This window comes from Xiphophorus maculatus, chromosome 13 (assembly GCF_002775205.1).
Source record: "Xiphophorus maculatus strain JP 163 A chromosome 13, X_maculatus-5.0-male, whole genome shotgun sequence".
In the NCBI taxonomy this organism is placed as follows: domain Eukaryota; kingdom Metazoa; phylum Chordata; class Actinopteri; order Cyprinodontiformes; family Poeciliidae; genus Xiphophorus; species Xiphophorus maculatus.
The window spans coordinates 22,969,890-22,993,669 of NC_036455.1; the positions used below are offsets into that span (position 1 = coordinate 22,969,890).

At 38.4% G+C, this 23,780-nt stretch overlaps 1 protein-coding gene across 5 annotated transcripts in view; it reads left to right on the top strand.

The window, feature by feature from the left end:
- Nucleotides 1–23,780, top strand: part of elmo1 (engulfment and cell motility 1) — a 101,995-nt gene that overhangs the window by 10,027 nt on the left and 68,188 nt on the right. Inside the window, exon 1 of one of the 5 annotated variants that reach the window (XM_023345018.1) lies at nt 3,344–3,365. The exons of 3 other annotated variants lie outside the window; for them this stretch is intronic. The gene's annotated coding sequence lies outside the window, so the exon portion shown is untranslated. Of the gene's footprint in view, nt 1–3,343; nt 3,366–20,358; nt 20,561–23,780 lie in introns of those variants that run through there. One more of the 5 variants, XM_023345017.1, reaches the window with a different exon arrangement.

Below are 23,780 nucleotides of genomic sequence, written 5' to 3' on the forward strand. Positions count from 1 at the left end.
AAATTGAAGTGAACATTTGTCTTTTGACCAGAAACTGTGAGCTTGAAGAAAAGCCTGGCAAGTTCTGAGTTGTTTTTGTTCAGAGTGAAATGGAAACCCTGCCATGAGAATGTTGACTGATTGGTCGAATTGTTAGGCATACCACAAACTAAAGGCTAGTGCAGCAGTGGGCTTATAAGGAAAAGTAAGAGTTGTATTTTTCATCGTCTCGCTCAAGCACAAGCTGTCTCAGTGTTTTCAGCTATGAAGTTCACCTCAGGACATTACTCCATTTTTCAGTGACCTGGCCAGGTAAAGCTAAAACTAGGAAAACTAAATTAAAAGAGAGAATAAGAACTTATAGATTTGCAAACCTTTTCAAGACAGTGAAGGTAAATTCCAATGAAATGAAATGTGGGTCAGGGCAGGAGACAAAGTGAGTTTTTCCTCAATGCTGTTTGCTTAATTAGCTGCTTATTTCTTTTCAGCAGTGCCTCAGTCAATGTGCATCTGGGATTAGGTTTGTATGATTTTTGCAACTTCACTTTTTTAAACGATGCCTGTTCCATCAGGCTAAGTGTCAACTTTCCATAGCATTAGCCTCTATGGTGCTGGAGGCAGTGGACAAACTTTTATGGGTTTTTTTTTTCTCCGTGTTGGGAGTAAAATGGTGTCAAAAAACCCTTCCCTGCGTCAACGTTTTGGTTTTGAGATTTTCTTGGTTTTCTGGTTGTTTTCAATTTTATAACTGTTGAATAAACAATGGAAAAGTACATCATGGGAATCTGCAACCATGATGTAGCCATTTTATTCCTAAGAGGAGAAACTATGATTTTACAATTTGTAAAATCATAGTTAATGTGGGGAACATTAATGACATAGTTAATGTCATTAATGTGAAACCTTAGTATTGATTTTTTTTTTTTACCACAGAGAAGCATGCTCAGGTTTGTAAATTGAAGCAATATTTCTGGAAAAATGAAATATTTTATTTGCTCAAACATATTTCATGAAAAAAAAAAGAATTACACCCAAGTAAATTTGACTCTGGATTTCTATAGAGGCGGATATTTACAAATTCCTACAGGCTCTTTTTGTCTCTTCTTTGCTTGGACTGATTCAGTCAGGGATGTAGTGTTTTTGCAAGGCTCTATAAACTTTTAAAGCTATATAGTAAATGTGGATTATAGGGGGACTAAAGTGAAATACTTGTAAATACACTTTTACCAAATTTTTCTAATCAACAGTATCATACGTTGGTTTAGTTCATATTTTCTTTACTGTTGCCATATAAATCATCTCAGTTTTTCTTTTATTTTCTCTCTATGTTATTGTAATAGTTAATCTGCGGAACAATGATAGCGATTTGTGCTTTGGATGAACGATGTCTCTGCTCAGATTTACTGCCCCACTTGCTGTGGCTGAAAGAGAACCTAAAGTCTAGTCTTCAGATAACTAATTACAAAGTTTTCTATTAACTTTTTGAGTAGAGTTCCCACCTTTATAAATCTGGCTTTTAATTACTGTATCGCCCAAGATAACGGATTTAAACCCATTCTGTCACTCTTCAAGGCTTGCCATGTGATTTAGCAGCAGTTTTTTTTTCTTCATTAAACTAGTCAAGGCTGCAGAGGAAGGGAGAGAGAGAGAGATTGAGGACGAGTGGAGCGCGCCTCACAACGTGCCAAGGTCACCATCTTGCCTGTTCCTTTTTGCTGGGAAACTGTAAGTCTTGGACTGAAGATGTGTTGCATTATGCTGGAGCTTCTTGAGAGTCTGAATAAATCAAAACATAGAAGGGCACCTAAAGCACTTTGATAAGAGTCTCTCTTTTTTTTGCTTTCACACCGTCTGTCTTTATGTCTTTCTTAACTTAACTTATTAAAAAAAAAAAAACTATTTTTTAATAATTTAGTGGAATGAAAAATCATCTACTCGTGTGCTTTTGCTTAGCTATATTGACTATATTGACTATTTCCTTAGCTATATTGACTATATTGACTGTACTTAAAGTAATGAAGTTTTGGTTAAAAAATATTTGTATGAAATTTCTATTTGCCTAATAAAAATGTCAGAGATGCAGCATGTGACAGTCTTTGTTCTGCAGTTTTTGTAAGCAAAATTGTTTATGCTTCAGTTTGAAATGGTGACACTGTTAAATTGTTAAAAAATTGTTATTTTTTAACAATCCTGAGCTCGGATTCAAACCCAGGACTTTCAGAGCGAAGGCAACTGAGCTGCAGTGAATGAAACTCACCCATTCTGCTGAATTCTTGCAACGTTTTCACTGTGCTTTGTCTGCGTTGTCTGATTACGAGTTTTTAACGCTGAAAAACATGTAAATATTCCCCAGTTTCTTATCCAGTGTGCCCACACATTGAGCATCCGCAGCAGCAGTATTAGTCAGGACATTTGGGATAGATCCACTTGCTTAAAGCTTCATGAGTTATCTTTCTTGCTCTTACTGTTAAGCTGAGTAGCAGCCTGAGGTGAGCTTCTGTTGTTGTTAAACAGGCCGTGAAGTGAAACTATGGTAATCCTCGTGCCCTGATGGTGCCTTGGTGGCAACAAAAAATGTTGATAAGCGTTTCATCTGCAAAACAGCCACAGCCTGGATTATTCTTCTATTAGCTTTGCCAACGATTTGCTAAAGGTCGTGTTGATCTTTGACCGATGTGGAACAACAAGTCAGAAAGTACAAATCTTTCAGAAGCTTAACCAATATGCTAATGGATGGATTTTTTTTCCTCAGGCAGGGTGAAGTCTTGGTTCATGTTTTCATTTGCTCCCATGTTTATTTTCTGTCTTCAGAGTTTGTGGTCATAAGAAAATGGATTTTAAATTTGTCACTGGATATTTCCCTTGTTGTTTTCCTTTTAAATTGAGTCCAAAATGCAAACAGTAACTATATAGTTAAGCTGTTATATGTTTGCTTTAATATTCTGCAAATAACACTGGTGTCAAAATCAGCGGTAAAATTTTGTTTGTGAGAGTAACCATTGAGGGCGCAGGTTTTTCTTCTGCCTGTTTGTACTAATCAGTGTTTGTGCTTTCTTATCGCTCCTGCCTGCTGCTGTTATGTGTAGAGCTACAGGTTTTTCCTAGCATCGGAGACTAAACATCAGTGATTGTTTTGGCTCTCTCAGACTCAGCTGAGACTCCGCCGTTTGTGGCCCGAGCAGATCCTCCATCTGTGAGCCACCTGCTTTACCTCGTGTCACCCTGGCTGCTCTGTGCTGTCCACGCATCAGACTTTCCTCTGTTTCCTGCAGATGTTGCGCACTGTCCACATGCCTGGGCCTCTTCTTGTACTTCACTGCTGTGCTGCACCGAAGGATAATGCGGCTGCATCTCGGCTCGCCGTGCTCGGCGCATCGAGAGCAGAGGTACAGTAACGGCAGACAAGCCGGGCTTAATGCTGCCTCCGGGGCACGCTAGTGTGTTTGTTCTTTTTGCTGTCTGAAGGAGCAGGCTTAGTTCCCAGTGTTTGTATTTTTATTCATGAGTGTCTGACTTGTTTGGCTGGAGTTTCTAGCATAGACAGCACTGCGACAAGAAAGGCTCAGCTACGAAAGGGAAGTTTTACAACAATAGTAGCAAGACCTGTTTTGAGGACTGTGTATATTTAGTACCTTTATAGCAGTGATTTTGCATTAAGGGTGTACTATGCTAGCAGTAATGGGCCTCTTCTGAACTGCGATTGGAAGGTTACCCACTTCCTGCCTCTGTCTGCATTAGTAGCCATTCATATCCTGTTGACAGAAAGGTTAAGAGGTACAGACACTGCCCAATGTTACAAAACAGTTGTTAATGGTTTTAGCAAGATTATAGTGAAAACACTTTTGATTTAACCCCATTAACAGAAAAATCTATATTGTACTGAAATTTTCAAAGAAATTTTCTTACTAGTGCAATTATTATTGCCTGTTACAGTTAGAATAAAGTTACAAATGAATAGATCCCAAGATTTTTAAAATTATAATCAGTTAAGGTCTCCATTTAGGTGACTCTCATGGCTGCTTTATTTACTGTAACTCAAGATTGGCTGGTAACAGATTCGAAACCTAACAGCCGGACTTCAATTTCAAACATTTCATAGCCGTTTATGCAACAATAGACAACTTTTTTTAAACCATTGCACATTTGAATTGTGCTGTTGTTTAGACAAAGGACAGTGATTACCCACGTAGCGAAGGAGGTGTTGCGCCGCCAGTTATCTTCCTGTAGGGAAAAACATACTGAGAATTGAGCATTCAGAGCACTTCTGGTCTGAGTAACCGTCTAATGTAAAAAGCAAAATAGTAAATAATAAAGGTAACAGAGTTTTAAGTGAACACTATCTTCTGCTTACTTTCTTTTAATTAGGTTGGTAGTCTGACACAAAAAAGGTTTATGTGTTTTATTTTCACGGCATTTCGGCCAGGAAGATCACTGGGGGCACATTACCTCTTACCTCTGCTTCTCCCACAAATAATCGTTGGCTGCAGAGTAAAGAACTACCCAATTTAAATATGACTACAATTTAAAGGTTCATAAAATAGTGTTCTAATGAACCGCTGACATTTTTGAAACTGCAGTTGGTTTAAGACTGTATAAACCCACTATGGTTTGGCCCCCTTTCAGGTTTTAACTACAGGGTCGGGGATAGACTAACCTGGATTTATACCAAATAGTTATCTACTGTTTAAAATATAGATTGTTCCATCAAACTCCTCATTATAGATCGTTCTTTCATCTATAAGCAAAATTCCACAGTCTGTTTTTTCAAATCGTTTTTGTTGTAAATTCTGACTAATTGGTGGGGAAATTACTCTTAAAACTAACTGCATTGTGTGAATGTGACTCAAATGGTCCCAGTAGTCTTAGTTTTTAGAGCAATGCAGAATGTGGCATTAACAAGTGACAAACTAATAAGAAAGTAGTTCAATGAAAACATTAAATGGCAATCTAAATAGAATTATTTAGAATTATTATCAGACTTGTGTAAGTCTGATAATAATTGTCATTGAATCTAACATTTATAAGAATTGTTTGTGATGGACTTGATTTTCTATGTGAAACTAAACACTGAGAATGAGGAGCAACAGGTGGAGGAGGGGCTGTTCTGCTTTACACTTTATTTGAAAACGTATTAAAATTACATCAAAACACTAACAACTGCTTCAACAACAAAAATGTAGCTGTTTTCAAACTGTGACTTTTTAAAACTTGATATTCAAAACCAGACGATGCCTCCCGCTTGCACAATTTTTTTGTTTTAGTTGGGGTCACATAATTTCAGTGACATCTTACCCGCAGAAATATAAAACCAGACTTGAGAAATGCCCAAGACTGCTCCTCGTTGCTCCCCTTTTCTTCCCTTCTCTTTCTCTGTTGCACATAAATGTGTATTACATGTAATTAACCCATAAAAGGCAAAAATAAGTTCTTTGAATCTTCAGCTCCTGCCCAAAAATAGTCAGCCTCCGGCCTCATTTCATTTCTCTGCCACAAGCAGAGCCCCCACCCACAGTCGTTCTCTTTAACTTGACAATAATAGACCAGCTACAAGCAGAGCTCAAACGAGTGGTTTTGAACTCGCTGCAGAAGGGATGAAAAGGTTTTCAGCAGTGGCCAGTCACCACACTGTTTGGGTGGAGGAGAGCTGGCACCTGCGTATGACTGACCACTTGGGTATGAAGCCTCTAAGTCGGCTGGTAAATACAGGGAAGGGAAAGTATGAGTGGTGGAAATGTTTTTTGTAAAAACAAAAAACAAAAAGAGAGAGAGAGAAAAGGAAAGTGGGAGACAAACAATTAATAGAAAAGCGACAGGGAGTTGAAAGTTGAGGGTTTGTAATTTAAAGGGCGAGGCCAGAGGTAGGGAATCTTTCAGGCCAAGGGAGGGCTGTGTGGTGAGCCTGTGCACCAGGCGGGACATGGAAGTTAGGAAAATAAAGCAAGCAGATGAGAGCAAGCATCTCTGAGACAGAATATAAAAAAATATATATAAAAAAGGAAAACAGCATGCATGGAAAATATTTAGAAAACCAGCTACACCATATTATTCAGAGAGCATGAGCTCATGTGTGGCTGTGTGTGTCTGAATGGTACTGATGAGCCGTTGGGAGCTGGTGAAAAAAGCGGCGTGCCTCCAACAGAGCAGGCAGGCAGGCATTCAGCGTGGCAGATATGCAAAGAGCGAGCACCGGCAGGGTGGGGAGCAGTGTTTTGGTGTGACCAGGTTCTGGAGCCACAGAGGGCAGGGCGGTTTGTGTGTGGACCCTGAATTAAGGAGTGGGGTGGGGGTTGTTTGATACACAACCGCAGCTGGGGTTGTGAGGAGGGGTGGCGAGGTGTGTGGACATGGAAGGGACAGAGAGACAGCTGGCAGGCCAAAGGGTACGTGTAACGAGGAGTGTGTGTGGCAGCCACAGTGACTCCTTTGTTCCCACTCACTTGTGCCAGTCACAGCGAGTGGATGGCCTATCTGTGAAGTGACTGAACCCTTTCATTGCACCTAGACCAGATACACAGTCTAGCTTCACGCTCAGCCTCTGCTCTGCTTGTATGAATAGGCGTGTGACACAACACATGCGACCTACCAGAGGAGACGAAATACGATGCAGAGTTTGGGAGAACTCATGAGATGAGGTTTTAGAATTATTTTTATGTTTTTTTGCTCAAAGGCTTTACAAATCACATACTACTGTGTTTTTAAAGCTTTGGATCCCAAACATATTAGCTTCTGACTCGCAAAATAATGTTGTAGGAGACTCATGACTCCCACCGCTTGAATGCTGAAAGCAAAACTGTAACATCATAGGTCTAATATACTTTTTCTTTCTTATTTCTTGCAGTGTTACTATACATATAAATGTACTGGTTACACATCATTATTGTTATGTAGCTTGTTTTGTTTAAAGATCCAACTGGTGTTGATTTGAAACCTGTGGGCTCTTGGACAATACTTTAAAAACCTCTGTTTCAAAAAAATCTGAAATCGGTGACGAATGGCAACATCTAGACTGAATGGTGCTGCAGCGACACAACTCAAAAGTTTTGGATTAAAACTATATTTTTAATATTTGAAAAATTCACAACAAAATACTGGATTCAGCAGGTGGCATTAACTACATCTACATTCAAAACAAGAAGATCCTAAGCACGGCTAAAGTACTGCTAAAATGATTGACGTTGATCACCCTTTGCTCTCAGTGATGAACTCTTCACATTAAAGGTTTACTTGCCTGGATCTGATTTTAAAAGCTTGGATTGTTGCACTTAAGATGTATCGTCCTCAAGTTTAGTCTGCTTTCACCTGCAGTGTGAACGTAGCCTAAGTTGAACGTTGCTTTGAAAAAGTGTGTAGTTGCTATCTGTAGCATCATTAGCCAGTAGTTGTATTTTGTCTGGGTAAGTGGAATGTTGCCATACAGATTGTTCAAAGGGGCATTTATGCTCCCATCATACAAATCAATTGGTCCGTTTGTTTCTAGCACTCCCCTCATGTTTTTAATATATTTATTAAGCTGGCATTGTTGTTGGAGGATGTCACCACTAGGCATTTTATGATTAGTGTCCAAAGCAAGTTTCAGTCAGTGGTGATTGTGGAGGAAGTGGCAGCTCTCTTTCTACATTCTCAGAAAGAGAGCTGATCTGTACAGCAATCAGATTTATCACGGCATGTGGACGGAGAAGTTCCTCCGTTTCTGTCACCGCCATTATCTTTTTCTTTTCCATTCTTTTTTTGTTGATCACATGTTAGCTTTACTGCACCACACAGCCCTCACAATTAGCAGTTGCTTCTGTAACACACCAGGACAAGAACTGCTTCCTTTCTTATTTCAAAATTACAGTATGTCGACAAAAATGTTTAGCAAGCGCAAAACACTCAATTCAGAGACACTTTCAGAGTGAGTGTTTTACTCTAAAACCATTGTATCTAAGCAATACAATAATTTTTTGGATGTTGTCCTCCAGGCAAAGTCACACTGATTACAAATTTTCTATGATGAGGCCACTCACCCTCCATGTTTGTCTTCTCACAAGGAGTTTGTTATGACAGATGTTTTTCACAATAGATCCAATAACTATGCAATCCATAATGTTAGTGCTCCCATATAACACTTATTACGCTCGCGATGATAGTTATCAGTGGTAACATAATTGCAGCACCAGTAGCCTGTGTCCTCAACTAATTTAATGAGTGCTGTTTGTGCAGCCTCTGGAGTTACGGTGTAATAAAGTCTTTTTCTCTCTCTTTTTTTTTTCTTGTGCACATGTGCACCATTTCTGTGCTGGTTTGGGAGAAAATATTGTCACTCCCTAGAATGAGTTCATCAGGGTGCAAAGTCACATGAGAGCCATTATTTGATCTCTCTTGTATTAAAACCCCCCAAAAAATTATGCAAGTGTGTGTGTTGATGTAGGCATTTATCTTTTGCTGCACAATAATGTTCTTCAGATTACCAGAAGTCTTTTAAAACCCCACGCTAATGGAGGGAGGATTTACTTAATAGCTTATTTTCCTCTCTTTATAAAAGTTTAACCCCACAGTACCCAGTTTGTCTCTACCAACTGCATATTATAACGATTCTAGATGTTCGGTAAGCTTTGGTGGTGCTTGACTTCCTCTTCTGAGAATCTGCTACATTAATTTCAAGTAGGACATGTAAAAATAGCAATGAATCTTTCCGCATCTCAATCTAGGCTAGCTCGAGCCAACAGGGGATAGAGCATTCAAAGCTGGGCAAAATGACGGTCAAACTGGCACTTAAGTGGAGGGAATGCTCTCAAAAATGTGCCGAGTGGCAGTTTAGGTCTTAACACATTTTAAAGCCACTGAAGTGGCAGTAACGGATTATAAATTGGTGAGTTATGATTATGGCATGACCTTTTGGTTATTACATGCTTCAGTGGAGATGGTAATCCTCTGAGCTATTGAATTTAGCTAAGTGGAGACCATGTTTCCATGTAGAGATGTATATAATGTCCACTGCAGTTAGCAGCTTGTGAGACTAAAATATGGCTTGCAAATGACACCAATTCTGCCTCACCTTTTTTTTTCCTGAGAAATGAAAATCGCACAACGCCCCAGACGACCTTGGAAAAGATGTGTATGGAAATGCGATGTATAAGTAAAATACATCGCATTTCACTTATGCGATGTATTTACTTATATGTTGCATAGGTAAAAGAAAAAAATGTAGATAAAACAAAGGTTTTCTCTCTCATGATCTTTTCTCTGCTGCTCACTTCATGTTTTCTGGAGGATTTAGGTTCAGGGACTGAGATGATTGATGGTAGAAGGTTGATGGGAAATTGGTATAACGGTTATCATCCATAACAATTTTTTAATTTATTGTGCCAGCAATAAACTTTACACCATAATGTTGACACACCTGTAAAACTACTTACTTGTTACTTTTAAAAAATTTTTTGAGAATAGCAATATGTATCAGTATTTTTGAAACCATGAATAAATGCAATTGCACTTATTAAAATAAGTGCAACTGTGTCCTGAAGTAGCCTATTCAGTAATAAAATTTTTTCATTTATAATTTTTTTTTTTTTTTAATAGCGGTGGTTGTGTTGTGTGGCTCTGGCCGTCAGAATATTCAGTCCCAGACATGCAATCTATCCCCCCCCCCAAAAATTGCTAAATTTCACAATGCTTTATTTCATCACTTATCATTTTTATAATAAACACCTCAAGTAACCTTTAAATCCACATCTTCCATCCCTAGTGTCCAATGTACTTTTCCTTCATTGATTTAACTCTATATTTTATAACAAGACCCAATTATAACTCATAACCATTTTCCTGACACAGGTAACAGAGTTTATTTAAATGTCCTGGTTTTTCTCGTGCTTTCTGACAAGCTTCCAAAGGGCCTTGGAAAGGGAAACAGGCCCACTGATACTTCACCATGCACTCTTGATACCCTTGAACCAAGTGCCTTTTTACAGTCTTGCATAAATAATTAAAATGTCTTTATAAGATTCATTGGCTTGAAGTACAGTATTTGAAGTGTATAATAGGGGGGAAAAAGCAAAGCAGCCACATTTGTAATTAGCAAACAGCAGAAATAGAAAAAAACATTCTTTGTCAGACATCTTGATTATCCAAATTCTCACAAAGGGCTTAAAACAGCAATAGCTGAACCAGTTATGGAAATTCTTGGCTTGCAAAATTATTAAAACCCATTTGAACTTTTGCAATTTCTTTTTACATCCCAACCACAATTTTCAGTTGGTTTTATAAGATATTTATGTAACAAACTAAAGGGTAATTGCAAAGTGGAGGAAAAAGGGTACCTGAATATGAACTTTTTAAACTAATATATGGTTTGCATTCTTTGTTACTTTCTCCCCTCAATACTTTGTAGACTCACTTTTGCTGCAATTACATATGTCACTTGAACTCCAACCAGTGGGGATGGTGAGCTGTGTTAGATTAAATTCAACACAGGAATCTATTTACTCTAGTTAATCATTAGATGACTTCTAAAGGTAGTTGCCCTAAATTTTATTTGGGGGTATCTGATTATAAGGGAATGTATAAATATGAATGTCCCAATTTTTTAAATACTTATTATACTCTGCTTTGATTGGTCCATCACATAAAATACCAACAAGATACAGCGAATCCATGGTGTAATATGACAAAAAAAAAGCAAGGCTGTGTTTCTTAACTTTTGTTGAGACTGTATGACACATGCCTCCAGCATAGAATATGATTTTTAAAAGTTGTTTTTGAGGTCATGTTGACCAACCACTAATTAGTTTCCTTTGCCACACTGCGCATGATGTCAGGGAGTATAGAGTTATTTTTTCTCTCTAAAATGAGTGAGACTAAGCCTTCAGTTCCAGCATTGTTCTTCCATAATCCCTGCATCTCTATTCTGAGACTTGCTGTCTGCTCAGAAGAGAGTGCACAGCTCATTTTCCAGCCTGGTTGATTTTTCCCGTAACGCCAGGGCTTTTTGTTTTCATTGATCAGCTGTGCCAACGCCGAGTACCTGATGTGCAACGATTATCTAGTTAAAGGAATATCCCTCAAGAGCAGTGTTGTTTGCTGGGATCAGAGATCTTTAGGTTGTGTGCATCTTTTCCTATTGTCTGGTATATTCTTCTTCTTCTGACATCTGAGTTATAATTTTAGCATATTTTGAGGAAGTGGAGCTTTAAGACTTTTTTCTTTTTGTAAACTTGGAAGAATGTTGCACTTGACCTTGCTGAAGTGAGCAATCCGTGCCAGTTAAAGCAGAGTGAATGGAAGTTTGTTTTTCAGGAATTCTGGCCTATTTTAAGAACCAACCAGAAAGCAATTTGATTACACAATCACTGCTTTTGTAGGGGAGATATTTTTGCTGCTGTGGGAGACTTTGTATGAGCCAGAGTACAGCCGGCATATGGAAGTGGAGAGGTATTGATTTGCCCGGCGGGAACATAGTTTGATTGGTCACACATGGTGGCGTGGGGCTGCAGCTCATCATGACTATTTAATGTCTGTCCTGATGTCTTTTTTTTTCTTATTCACTTCTCCCAGTTTCATAATCTGAACTACATAGTGATAAATAAAAAAAAGGGTCAGTTTATGTTTAAAAAGGTATTTCTGAAATGCGCCCACTTGGACTGAGAGGGGGTGTAACGGAGATGCTCTGATGCGCTGACTGCTCTGCCAAAGTAGTCAAGGTCACTCCATGATGGAGGCGTTTTTTTTTTGTTCTGGTTGTGAATGAACAATGCTTCGGTGGTCTTTCCTAAGGACTCATCACTCTCCACCTCCTCCAACACAGCCACACATACATTGACATGTACATACAGGCTCTCACAGAGACACAATGGCACTACAGACTTGTTTCCATGACTTTTTTCTCTAACCAACTGAAATGCGCCATCTATCCCCTCCTTAGTCACATGACCTGACAGGGCTTTTTTGTTTGGTTCCTACCATCCCCACCATATTTACCCCTGTTCACCCAAACATGCACAGATGAAGGGGTCCAGTGAACTTTTTCAGGATGACTTGTTCCTTGAAACGTGGCCCCAGAGGCTTTTATCACTATTGTCCATGGTGATCATCCAGAAAGGAGCCCCCCCATCCCCCTCTGCTCTCTGCTGCTTTTGAAGCACTTTAATGTTCTCTGCGACACAAGCTTCTACGTTTCTAAACAAGAGAGGTGTGCTTGAACCAAGTTCAAGTTTTTAAGGATAAATGAATTCAGAGTCCTGTACGGAGGGGAAAGTTGAGGCTGCAGTTTGAAGAGAAGTTTCTTGACTGCTTGGTGAAATACAAAGTTTTTAGTTGCTTAAATATTATCCTAGACAAGGCAAACAACTGGCAAACAAACCAACTGATTCGCAAAGATATACGAAAAAACTTTAAAGTTTAACTATTTTTCAGGTATACGATGATGATGTCATTGATGATGACTATACACTGATACAATGTGGCTGTTTTTTGGATTCCCTTCTGTTCCTTTAAGTATCCATGCTTTCTCATCCAGCCTCATTCCTTTGGATGAGCCAAGTAAGACCGCAGAGGCCTGCAGCCAGGCCCCAGCATCTGTGGCTCTGAGGAGATGTCACTGCATAGCTGACATGTTTATCTCCCAAACCTAAGTCTTTAGTTTGGGTAATTTAGAATTCCCTTCTAGGAAGAGTACAATTGCAGACTTCTCTATTTGCAAATGTAATTTATGTTCTCTTTCTGCTTAATTAGCCACTATTTGACTTCCCAAACCTAACTTTATGAGAGATATTGCTTTATCTTTGCTGATTGTATTCATTTTTATTGGTTGCAAAGCTACTGGTACCAGTTCTACACACTTTTAAACTCTTTTTCCAGACACAAACATAGTTCTTTTTTTAACCCAAAAGTTCGCTTTGAATTTATGAATCTGAATGGACAGATGGATGGATGAATGATGGAAGACGATGGATGATAGACAAACAGAATTGACAGGTGGACAAATAGATGCAATCGAGGATGGATGGACAAATAGTTGAATAAGAAACAGATGAATGGATTGATGGATGAGTTGATGGACTGATTAGATGATGGATAAATAGATGAATGATCAGATTGATTGACGGAGGATGAGTAAAGAAATGCAAGAATGACTGGTTAGACAGATACGTGGATAATGGATGAACAAAAATGAATGAATAGATATAAAGACAGACAAAAATGGATAAAAGTTGATGGATAGGTACATGGAAAATGGACAAACCAATGAATGGGCAAACATTGACTGAAGATGGACAAGTGGATGGATACATGGTCATATGGATTGGATGATTTTTTTTCCCCCACATTTATTTATTTTTCACCTGGAAAATGTCTAAATCAAACTCCAAAGTTTTCCGTTCACCTTCTGTGTGTGTCTGTGTTTCTTGCTGTTATAAAAGCTTCCTGCTCCAGATCAGCTTTCTTGGCCACTGATTCAAACATACCCCTAAGTCAGTCGTACTATATTCTCCTGTTTGACAGAAATACACTGTAGAGAGAGTGGGTGTTTGACCTGATTATGCTGCTTCCAAAAGGCCCAAGAGCACAGGGTCACATCGTCAGTGACTCAGTAACCCTGTGGGTTCTCCCACTATTTTACACTTGCGCTCATTCTCCCTCTTCCACACTGACAGTGAAAAGGCTTCCAGGGTAAACACCTAATTGCATGCCTCTTTTTGGTTTTAAAGCTCTCATTGCCGCCCTCGATGCTGACTGATATTGAGTTATGCAATGTGGGAGGATGGCATGTTATTTTTACATCCAAAGAGGAAAGACATTGGGTTTGAACAGAGCACATGGCCTATTGTTTTTCTGTTAGCAGGGGAATAGAGGAAAAACAACATGTATAATAGTTACCTTACGCAATGCTCTTGAATTATGCGCACTGGAAGTGGACAGGGATTTAAATATTCGCTTTTGGTACAATGTTGCGGATTATGTTTTATAAGCTCTTAAGATATCTGAAATGATCCTGCGCAGAGATGAATCAGTGATGGATAATGACACAGTTGGACATTGTTCATTCATGAGAAATGCTTTAGGATCTGTCCAGATGGTTGCATTTGGCCACTGCAATTGTCTAGCCGTTTACTCAAATAATATTTATTCTTTTAGACTTTATGGGTCAAACCTTACTCCTCAGTCTCAGCCCTAACCTTGGACATTAATGTTTCTATTATTTATCGTGAGGGTAAAGTAGGAAAGCTTTATAGATTTGGGGAGTTGAAAGTGGAGGTGCTTATATTTTTTTTTCTTTTTCTTTTGGGTTGGAAAACAAAATACCTGTTTGTAATCTCTTGCTTGAGGTTTGACATTAAAACCTTTGGGTTTAATTATTGGTTGTCAAAAAAACATTTTAAAAGTAGTCAAAATAGTATTAGATAATTTAAAGTAAAATATTGTATACAGCATAAAATAATGTGTAGCTTTGCTATGTGCTGATCATTTTCAGCAGAGGAAAAAGAAAACCTTTTATTCTTTTTTTTCTCCCCCTGTTAGAAATATTTGAATGTCGCAACAGTAGAAACACCAAAAACATTGTTTGGTTTACAAGGTCCGAGGTTTGGTGTTTGTGTGCTAATGTGTTTTCCTTATTTGGTTAACCATTCACATCACGTCATCGGCATGTTGAGGTTTCTTGACTTTTCATTTGAAGTCACAAAGGTGGTTAACATTTTCTGCTATGAAATGAGGCATTCCTTTTACAACATGACTGACCACCAGTTGTTGATTTCTTTCCACAATGCCCTATAACTAGTTGGAAAATCTGCTGCAGAGATTAGCATACAACATTGTTTTTCCTGCTCCATACGAAAGATTTGCATTGAAACCAATTGCAACACGGTAGGACAGGCTGGCGAAAGCACAGTTTTATGGTATTCACACAGTAGCCAAAGAAGTCAAACATCATCTAATTTATCCATTTTGAATAGAAAAGCAATTATTTGAAGTCCAAGTAATTATAAAACATTACAGGTATAATATGAGAAGTTGGTTGCAGCAACAAGTTGTTTTCATCTTTTTTTTTTTAAAGAAATATTACCATATATGTATGCAATACATTTAAATACAACCAAATAGGTAATATAATTATTGATATGACAGTAATTGTTTGTTTTTTTTTAACAGGGGAAGTACAGCTTGATATTTCCATCTTGCTCGCTCACTCGAGCGTGTGATTATAATTGATGTTAGTTAGTTTACGTTGACATTAATGACTCCCTCTCTGAATTATAGACATTGACTTCCATCATTTCCTTCTGCCTTCACATTTGCATAATTTCCATATTAGTTTTCAGCTTTTCCCTCATATTACAGACGCAGAATCAAGAAAATGAAAATGTCTAGGTGACTGAACTAAGTGAAGCTGACTGTGGCAGTGAGCATGTAATTTACAGGTAATTAACTCCCTTTGAAATGGCAAAACCAGGAAATGCAGGTATAAAGCACCCGGTGATGGTATCCAGTAGGTATTTAAAAGATCAAGCATTGCATCTATAAAAAAGTGACTGCATAACTGGTTGAGATCCTGGTTCTGGAAGGTGATGTTTTGCATTTTGTCTATTCCATTTGCACAATGTTAACGCATTTTTCATAAAACCTGTTTTCTGGTAATTGCACTGTTAGATAAGTTGGATGTCACCACCACACAAGCCCATGTGAACACATTCCAGTTATTATTTTAGGATAATAGGAGGACATTTAAACAAACGGTGGGCAGTAAGACTCTGGTAAAACATTGTGCCTGACATTTCATGCCGCATGGTACACCCAGGAGTGTTTGGTCCAATTAAGTAGGTGCTGAAGCTAGCAGTTTGGTGCCTGTTGTTACTGGCTCTTTGCTCTCCATTTCACACTCTGGCTGCTAACGTCAAATGAAAGGTAAAATTTGGAAAATGCTTTGCTCAACTTTTGTAAAGGAAATAAAGGAATAAAACTATGTTGCTAATGCTGACACTGTCTTAAATAGCATTGTATTTGGTGTAATTTGCCAGACCAGAGTAAGTTTTCGATGCCTGTCTAGGACAAGACCAGCTAGAGTGCCATGGAAGAAGCAAAGTATCCATACTCCTTAAATCTTTTCACTATTTGTTATTTTACAACACCAAATTTCTATTTATTTATTGGGATTTTATGTGATGCACCAAAAATCTGAGAAAAGAAAAAGGATTCATGGTTTTTAACATTTGTTCACGTGTACAAGTTCTGAGTTCAGTGGAGATGTGTATAGTTTAATGAGCAATTTGGAAACAAAAAGGGCTCCTTTCTTCTGTTTTTCTATATTTTTGCAGTTACCATATGAACTACAGTCATCTTATGTTTGTATGTTACTGAAATGGTGATTAAAGGTTAAATTCCTAAATAGAATACAATTAGTTATGTTAAATAATAGATAATCCCCTGAGGTCTTTTCCAGAAACCATATAATTTAAGCAAATTGTGCAAATGTACTGATTCATTTAATGTAAAAAGAAAAAGAAAAGAAAACTTGTAAATTAGGAAAATGCAGTTACAAAACCCAACCCATAATAAACCGGCTGATGTCAGTTTCTATTTGACATATTTTTTCAGACACGCTTTTATGTTTTCTTCTCTACGCTGCCACCGTCATCCAGAGCCATTTAGGGGTGAGTGCAACCATAAGCTTGCATTCCTGAAATACCAACATTACAAACGAGCTTCATAATGCAGGCTGCAGGCAGAGCCACAGCTCCCTGATAATGGCTTCTCGCCGGTGAGACAAACAAAAAATTACAGATAATTATTTTTGGTTCTTACTCGGGTTGTATTTTCCGGTCTGTGACGATAAATTGTTTATTATTATTATTATGCAGGCAACGTTTAAGGCTCAGGTGCTCTCAGTATGAGAAAAATTATTATTCAAGTCGCATTGCCTAATCGGCAGAAAATATGGCTAATCCTCATTGCATCCATGCAGAATTATGTTTGTTTGTTTTGTTTTTGCAGCTGCGCAAACATTGAATTTACAGTGATTGGGAACTAGACAGGTGGCATCAAAATCATGTAAGATGCACAATTCAAAAACTGAAATTCAATCATGCCAAATGATTTAGAATTTCTGAAATCTTATTTCCTAATAACTCCTTTGAGTCTTTGACTGCAAATTTCTGCGATTGAACGTTGCGCATGTTCATATAAATTTGGGAAAATCTGTATTAAATTCCCATTTCTTAAATCTTTAAATAACATTTTTACATATCTTCAGTCCACTACAACCTATTTTAATTTGCTATTTCTGTGGGATTCATTTTTTGTTTTTTACATTGTAGTTCTTAATTGCTTAATTTGAACAGGATTCCTGTCTAACATGTTCTAGCCAATCTCCATCGAAAGGATATTATATGTTAGGCAGGCTAAAGCTGTAGCTAAGGTAATTATTTAGGAGATTTTTTTCTTTGTTTCTATGCATGTCCAATGCTGACTTACCACAATATGACAAAACATCTACCTGCTTGAAGATACAGTATTAGGGTGTCATTTCTGCATTGTAGCCTTTGAGTAAAGGCAGGAAATTATATTAAATAATAGGCTTGGTTTCCTACAAAAAGCTTCTTTATGAAATTACCAAAATGCCACAAGTACCAAATAACACAGTTTTACAATTAATTTATTTATTGAAAACAATGTACAATAGACTTTAACTGCAAGAAGAGAGATGTGCTGTACCAGATTATAGCTCTAAATTTTCACCTGTAGTCCCCTGCTGGTAATTTTTTTTTAAGAAGAAAAAAAAACACATAGAGATGGATAATAAGTGACCAAAAATGACCAGCATCCCAAATGGACAGTTTTTTTTTCATTTTTGAACCTTTTTGAACAACGGTGAGGACTGTGTAAAAAAAACAAAACAACAAAAAACACCTAAACCCTGACTCAGCCTCCAGGAGTAAACGACGGCAAACAAACAAGGCACCGTTTAACTGAGGCTCCGATGACTAATGAATAGTCCTTGTGCTGTGACACTATTTTACACAGTAAAATAATGAGCCTTTATGAACAAAGCTATGACACACAGCACACCTACGAGGCTGAGTAGCTCGCATTAAATCCCAGACACATGGAGAGCGTTTGTGTTTTGTGACACTTTTAAGTCAGGCTTGAAACTCCTTCATCACTGTGAGGAACTAAGGGGAGGTGGGGGAGGGGGATGGGTGGTGCAAACTGCTCATATGTCTCCTAGCCATCAAAGGGAGGTATTAACATAGCCAAGAAGGTGTGAAATGATACCAGTTGAACTACCTTTTAGCCAAAGGGGCTGCTTCACCCTATTGAGAGGTTACGAGTTTGTTTACAGCCCCCTTCAATATATGGGAATGGGCAATTAACACCATCTTGCTTACAGTCATACGAGTGTAGAAATGTTTACAATTCTGTGTTTATCACTGAGTGAATGTGACTTTTTTTTTTAATTAATTTGTCTTTAAGTCCAGAAAATCACTATGTTTGTAAGTTAGTGGAAAGTGGACGAGTTGAGTGGTCAGCGTCTTAAAGAGGGGGTTCAGAGGGAAAACATTCTGGCTTTATGGCCACAATGTTGTCATGTGGCTTTTAAGGTAGATGATCCACTGGTCTCTTGGGTTGAATTCACAGGCTCAGGCTCTTTGTTCAGGTTGAATAAAGGGGCAGAATTAGACATGTATAGGTACCAGTCACCAGTAAGTGGTGAGACGTTAACGCCAAGGTGACATGTTTACGGGGCTGATTAAGGCAGTTCAGCACAGTAATTTAGAGTTTGACTGTGGTCAAAGCAGGGTGGGTGACAGCTTTGAGAGGGTTGGAACATCAATTTACTAGCAAATTGTTGTTGTTTTTTAAGGCAAATGAGAGTGAGGAGAGGTGTAGGCAGGATATTTAAAAGAAAATCAAAGACATTGGCCTAGTCTACACCATTGTTGAGTTTTGTTCCCAGTGGGAATTAATACCTCTGTGAAGATGAGAATGCATGTATAAAAAAGGTAGTTGCACAACTTAACACAAAGCAAGACAGTTCTGTCAAGGAATCATCCAAAACTACTGCAGTTTCACTTTTTTCCGTACGGTTTTCTTGCAATGCTAAACCCTCTCAACCTATACTGAGGTGCGACTTTGGTAAAAATATGCTTTCTAGTTCATGCTTGAATGGCAAAATCACAGCGAGACAATTAAATGAAATGGGTGCAATTTCATGAAACATTTTTGAACATCTCTTTTTTCCACTGTTTATATGTGGATGAGAAGTGAAACAGTGCAGAGAATATCCACTTTCCATAATGTTTGTGTTACCGTGGTCAGGACTTAAAGTGATTCTCACAACATAATACCCTTGGCTGAATGTTATCTACACAAAAAAATTAAGCAAACATTTATAACATAATCACTATGCTTCCCAGCTGTTGCAAATATAACTTGTTTAAATAAATGTGGTTAATTTGTTATCTTGCTATGTGCTGGGGTAGCTAGCCTTATTTTCTAAGGTCATAATAACATTTAAGTTTTCTTTTGCCTAAATTACTGACTGCACTGCAGCCATACACTCTGTACCCCCTGTTTGCTTTCTCATATTTTTTCACTTGACTCAAAACCTTAGAGGGGATATAATTTTCTTCCTCTGGCTTGTATGTTTTTACTGGTGTTGCTGGAGTGGAAGAAGAAAAGATTCTCTCTGGGAATGTAAGTTGGAAGCAAATATCTTGAATGTTTGCATTTTTGGGGCTTGCAGGAACCAAAGCTGACCTCATCCTGGGTGGAGTAAACATCTGTTTTTTTTCTCTTCATCTCGTTCACAGAGGAAAAGCTGGGCACTGAGTCTGAAATGGCTGTCAGTTTTGACTCGGAGTAAAAGTGACCACAGTGACAGAATACAACTATCTGTACGGAGGTATTTTTCTGCCATAATCCAAGAGCACACATTTTCACTCTGAAAGCAGGATTCCATGTCTTTTGTAAGCAAAAGTATTCAAAGTTTTGACAACAAAAGACATGAAATCTCGCTTTCAGACTCAAAATGTGTGCTCTCGGATTACGGCAGAAAAATTTCTCCATATATCTGAACCAGAAAGTTTTAAACTTCTCAGACTCTGGTGTGGTGGATGTGCGAACTGTGAACAATAATGCATGAACAAAATCTTCATAGAAAGGCGTGTTTTGCCAAAAAGACCTGCATGCACATTACATTTCACAAGGACTTAAATTTCTCTTTTCTTTTTCTTGAGATGTTGGTGTTTATTAATACACATGAAGAAGAACTTTGTCAGCATCTACTTTATGTCACTTCTTCTTTAAACTTTGGCGCCTTTTCACCAACAAACCTGTTTCCTCTTTCTCAACAAACGCCTACTTCCTCCTTCTGTGTCTCTCAGAACCCTCTCGGTTGCTCTTTTCCTCTACCCGAAGCACTGCACAAACCATTGTGGAGCTCTCGCCTTTGGCTTGTGATGCTGAAAGCTCTCCGTCCGTCTGAAGTTGCTTAGAGGAAGCAGCTTTTCTTTATTTTCTGTCGCAAAGCTGTCACATCTTTGAGAAGCAGGTTGAGTTTTGAGGAAGACTCACTGTCCTGTTGGCTGTCAAGTTTTTTTTGGGGGGGGTAAGTTTTCACATCTTCGCTGTGTGTTTTCTCCACGCAACACAGGATGCAGTAGGCCTCAGGGTGTGGTGGTTGTGTTTGATCTACTTTCTTCAACAGTGCTATCATTGGAAACAAATGTTACATTTGGATGCATATTCTGCAGTAGCTATAATCTCTAAGTGCAGTTTATATGCTCTTTGACTGACCCAGTTCAAATGTTATCTATATATTAAGTGTAGAAGCCTTTTGAATCAAAGAGACATGAGATTTTAGAGGTTTGAGCTTTTGAGGTATCATGATTTGAAGGACGGAAACACTCTGAATGTGGTTTGGGAGAAAAAGGCCATACTTATTGGAAAGTAATTACTAGGCAATATGAGGATCCCCACAAATGCTCTTTATGGATTGCATGTTTTCCTGTGGCCCTTATTTTTGCCCGACATTTTTTCCACTTTTGGCAAGTGTAGTCTTTTTTTCCTACCTCTTATTTTTTATAGCTTCCAATGTTGTGATTAACTGGGTTTTGCAGAACGTCATCCAAGGACCTCTAATTGATTCTGACTCACTTGTTTATCTCAATCTGCTTGCTTTCCCTGATCACATCAGAGCACTTAGGGTTTGCTTGTCCCTTGCTCAGCGGCTTGTTCCGTCTCTCTTTCACCTTACGTGTTGGAGGTATACCGTAGATTTAGCCCGGTGTGTTGCCCGCAGAGCAGCACTACAGCTGCTTTATGTCACCTCCTGTGGTCGAGATTTTAGCAAGAGCTCCACTGACTGCGTTGCTGGAGTTGCTACATGCTGGTGGAAGAGTCGTTTGACAGGATATCCTGGCTGTGGTGGTGTTGTGAGAATTGGGTTTGGTTTGTGACAAAGAGACTCAGCAGCAAAAGTCACCAAGATGTTGTAGTCTTTCTTGTTTAAACTCCAAATATTTGAAGATGTAATCCATCCGCTACAATGTTATTTGGGAGGAACTAGTCAAGCTCCAGTATTTTTAAAACTGTTGGCAGTCATATGTTTTTGTCTCGGAGGATTGTACTTCCTCTTTTGATTGAATGCCACACTCTTAAAGTATGACCCCAGACTTCACCTTTTTCCCCTTTGTCTTCTGTCTGTATTTATAGCTGTTTTTGCTGATCCTTTCCCCCCCATTTTTTTTATTGTAAATGTTAGCAGGGAAGAACTACAACTTTGAACCAAGTAGGAAAGACAATACCTCATTTATTTAAATGCTAACTAATTTATTTTACATTTTCAAGCAGCTGTTTTTTTTTTACTCTTAGCTCTCTGCTCTGCTTTGGCATTAATATTTTTGCAACAATGTCAGTTCTCACATGTCTCACTGCAGCCAGATGTTCAGACAGGATGACTGGCATACAGTGAACATTTTTTCACAATTAGTTAAAATTAGAAGTAAAATGTATGCAGTGACATACAGTCAGAACCCCACTAACCCAAATAGTTTGTTGTGGTTCACAAATGGTAAGAACTGGTTAATCGTTATCATAATAAATTACAACTCCTATCACAAGATTTTTTTTTTTGGATTAAAAAGCAAATATAATGGCTGGCAACCCCCGATTGAGAGTGGGAACAAAAGCAATTTTCTGTTTTCAAGCTAGCCTTCCTTGTTTCTCCTCGCTTCCTGTAACAATCTAACAAAACCTCCATCTCTAAAATGTTTTTGCTCACAGCACAAACCAAACACCTACCATGCATGTTGTGCTTTTTTTTAAAGACAAAATATCTCAGAAAGCGATGCAGACCAACTGAGTGCTAACTTTAAAACCCGCTGCCAGTTGTGATAAACTTCATTTATCCTGACTGTGATAAATGTGGCCAAATGTATCTTTGCTCTATGCTGTCACACAAAGTGCTACAATTACTATGTTGTGGGAGATTTTTTGACGTCATTGCTGGTTTGGGGGGATTTTTTCTGACTGCAGGCCTTGTGACAAGTCCTTCAGTGTTTTTGACCTCTGATAAATCCATCTATGTATAAATTTAAAACGTGTCCTTAAATATCATAGATAGTTACTGTATATTTTTAAATATTGGTAGTGTCCAAGCCCTAAACATTCAGAGTCAGCACCATCTCTTTGATTCAGTTATTATTTATGTAGCTAAATTCATCTGCAGTGTGTGTGTGTGTGACAAACATCCCTCCAGGATTAGGGGTGAAGCAGCAGCAAGGTGAGGATAGACTAATGAACTTGATTAACTGGTCATGAAGTGTGAGCAGATTTATGTCAGCAGAAGCTTCGGCTGTTAGCAGCCTGCACGACTTCAGGTGTGTGTTAGCAAGGAGGTAACACATCAATAATGACCTGGAAGAGGCAGCTGTTGCTTCTCTAAAGTCACTGCTGACATCTTCAGTATAGAAAGGGCTAAAAAAAATGTGCTAACAATCACATTAGCGATTGTCATTCTGTAGTGAAAGAAGCCATTTTTATGAAAGAAAACATTCAAAGTAGCATCTGGATAAACTATAACATTTCTTGAAAGTGTTTCTTTTGAAAAGTTGAATAATATCTTTCTGTGCTTGTTTGTGAATAGAGAAGCTTTAATAAGCATGAGGCCATCTGCCTGACAATCTGCAGAAAGTAGGCCCAGCAAAAGGACAGTAATCTCAAGTGTAGCACCGAATCTTAAAATGCAATCAAAAAGCAAAACCAAAGCATGTGTCTGTAAGCTTATAATGAAGAGAGGGCCAAAGTCTAAAGATATGTACATCATTATATGCAAGATACAGATTGCATTGGTGATGCACGATGGAACGAATTTTGTATTTTAATAAAACTGTTTCTTCATCTAGATCATTTTAAATCTAATTTTATGCCACGATCAGGAAAGCAAATGACTTTGTATTGCTTTGAGTGAGACCACGAAACTGTTTAGGCCTCTTCTGGTTCAAGTAATAACTCTTGCTCATGTAGAATCAAAATTACAATAACAAGTTGCAAACCTTTGTTCTGCCATACAGGAGCCAAAGGGTGTGTTATACAAACACACAAAGTGCAACATAATCACCCCATGTGTAATGTGTGTGTGCAGATGTTGTAAGGTGTCAAGATCAAAGCAAGTGTAGCTCTCAGCCCTCATGCACAGAGTCTGTGACCTTTTGTCTCAGTTTGCACATAAAGGATGGAGCAAACAAGCGCGGAGCCCTGCAGCAAGCTGGGCCCTTGCAGAGGCATCAGATGCAGAGCTAGAGGGCACTCTTTTGAAACCTACCCAG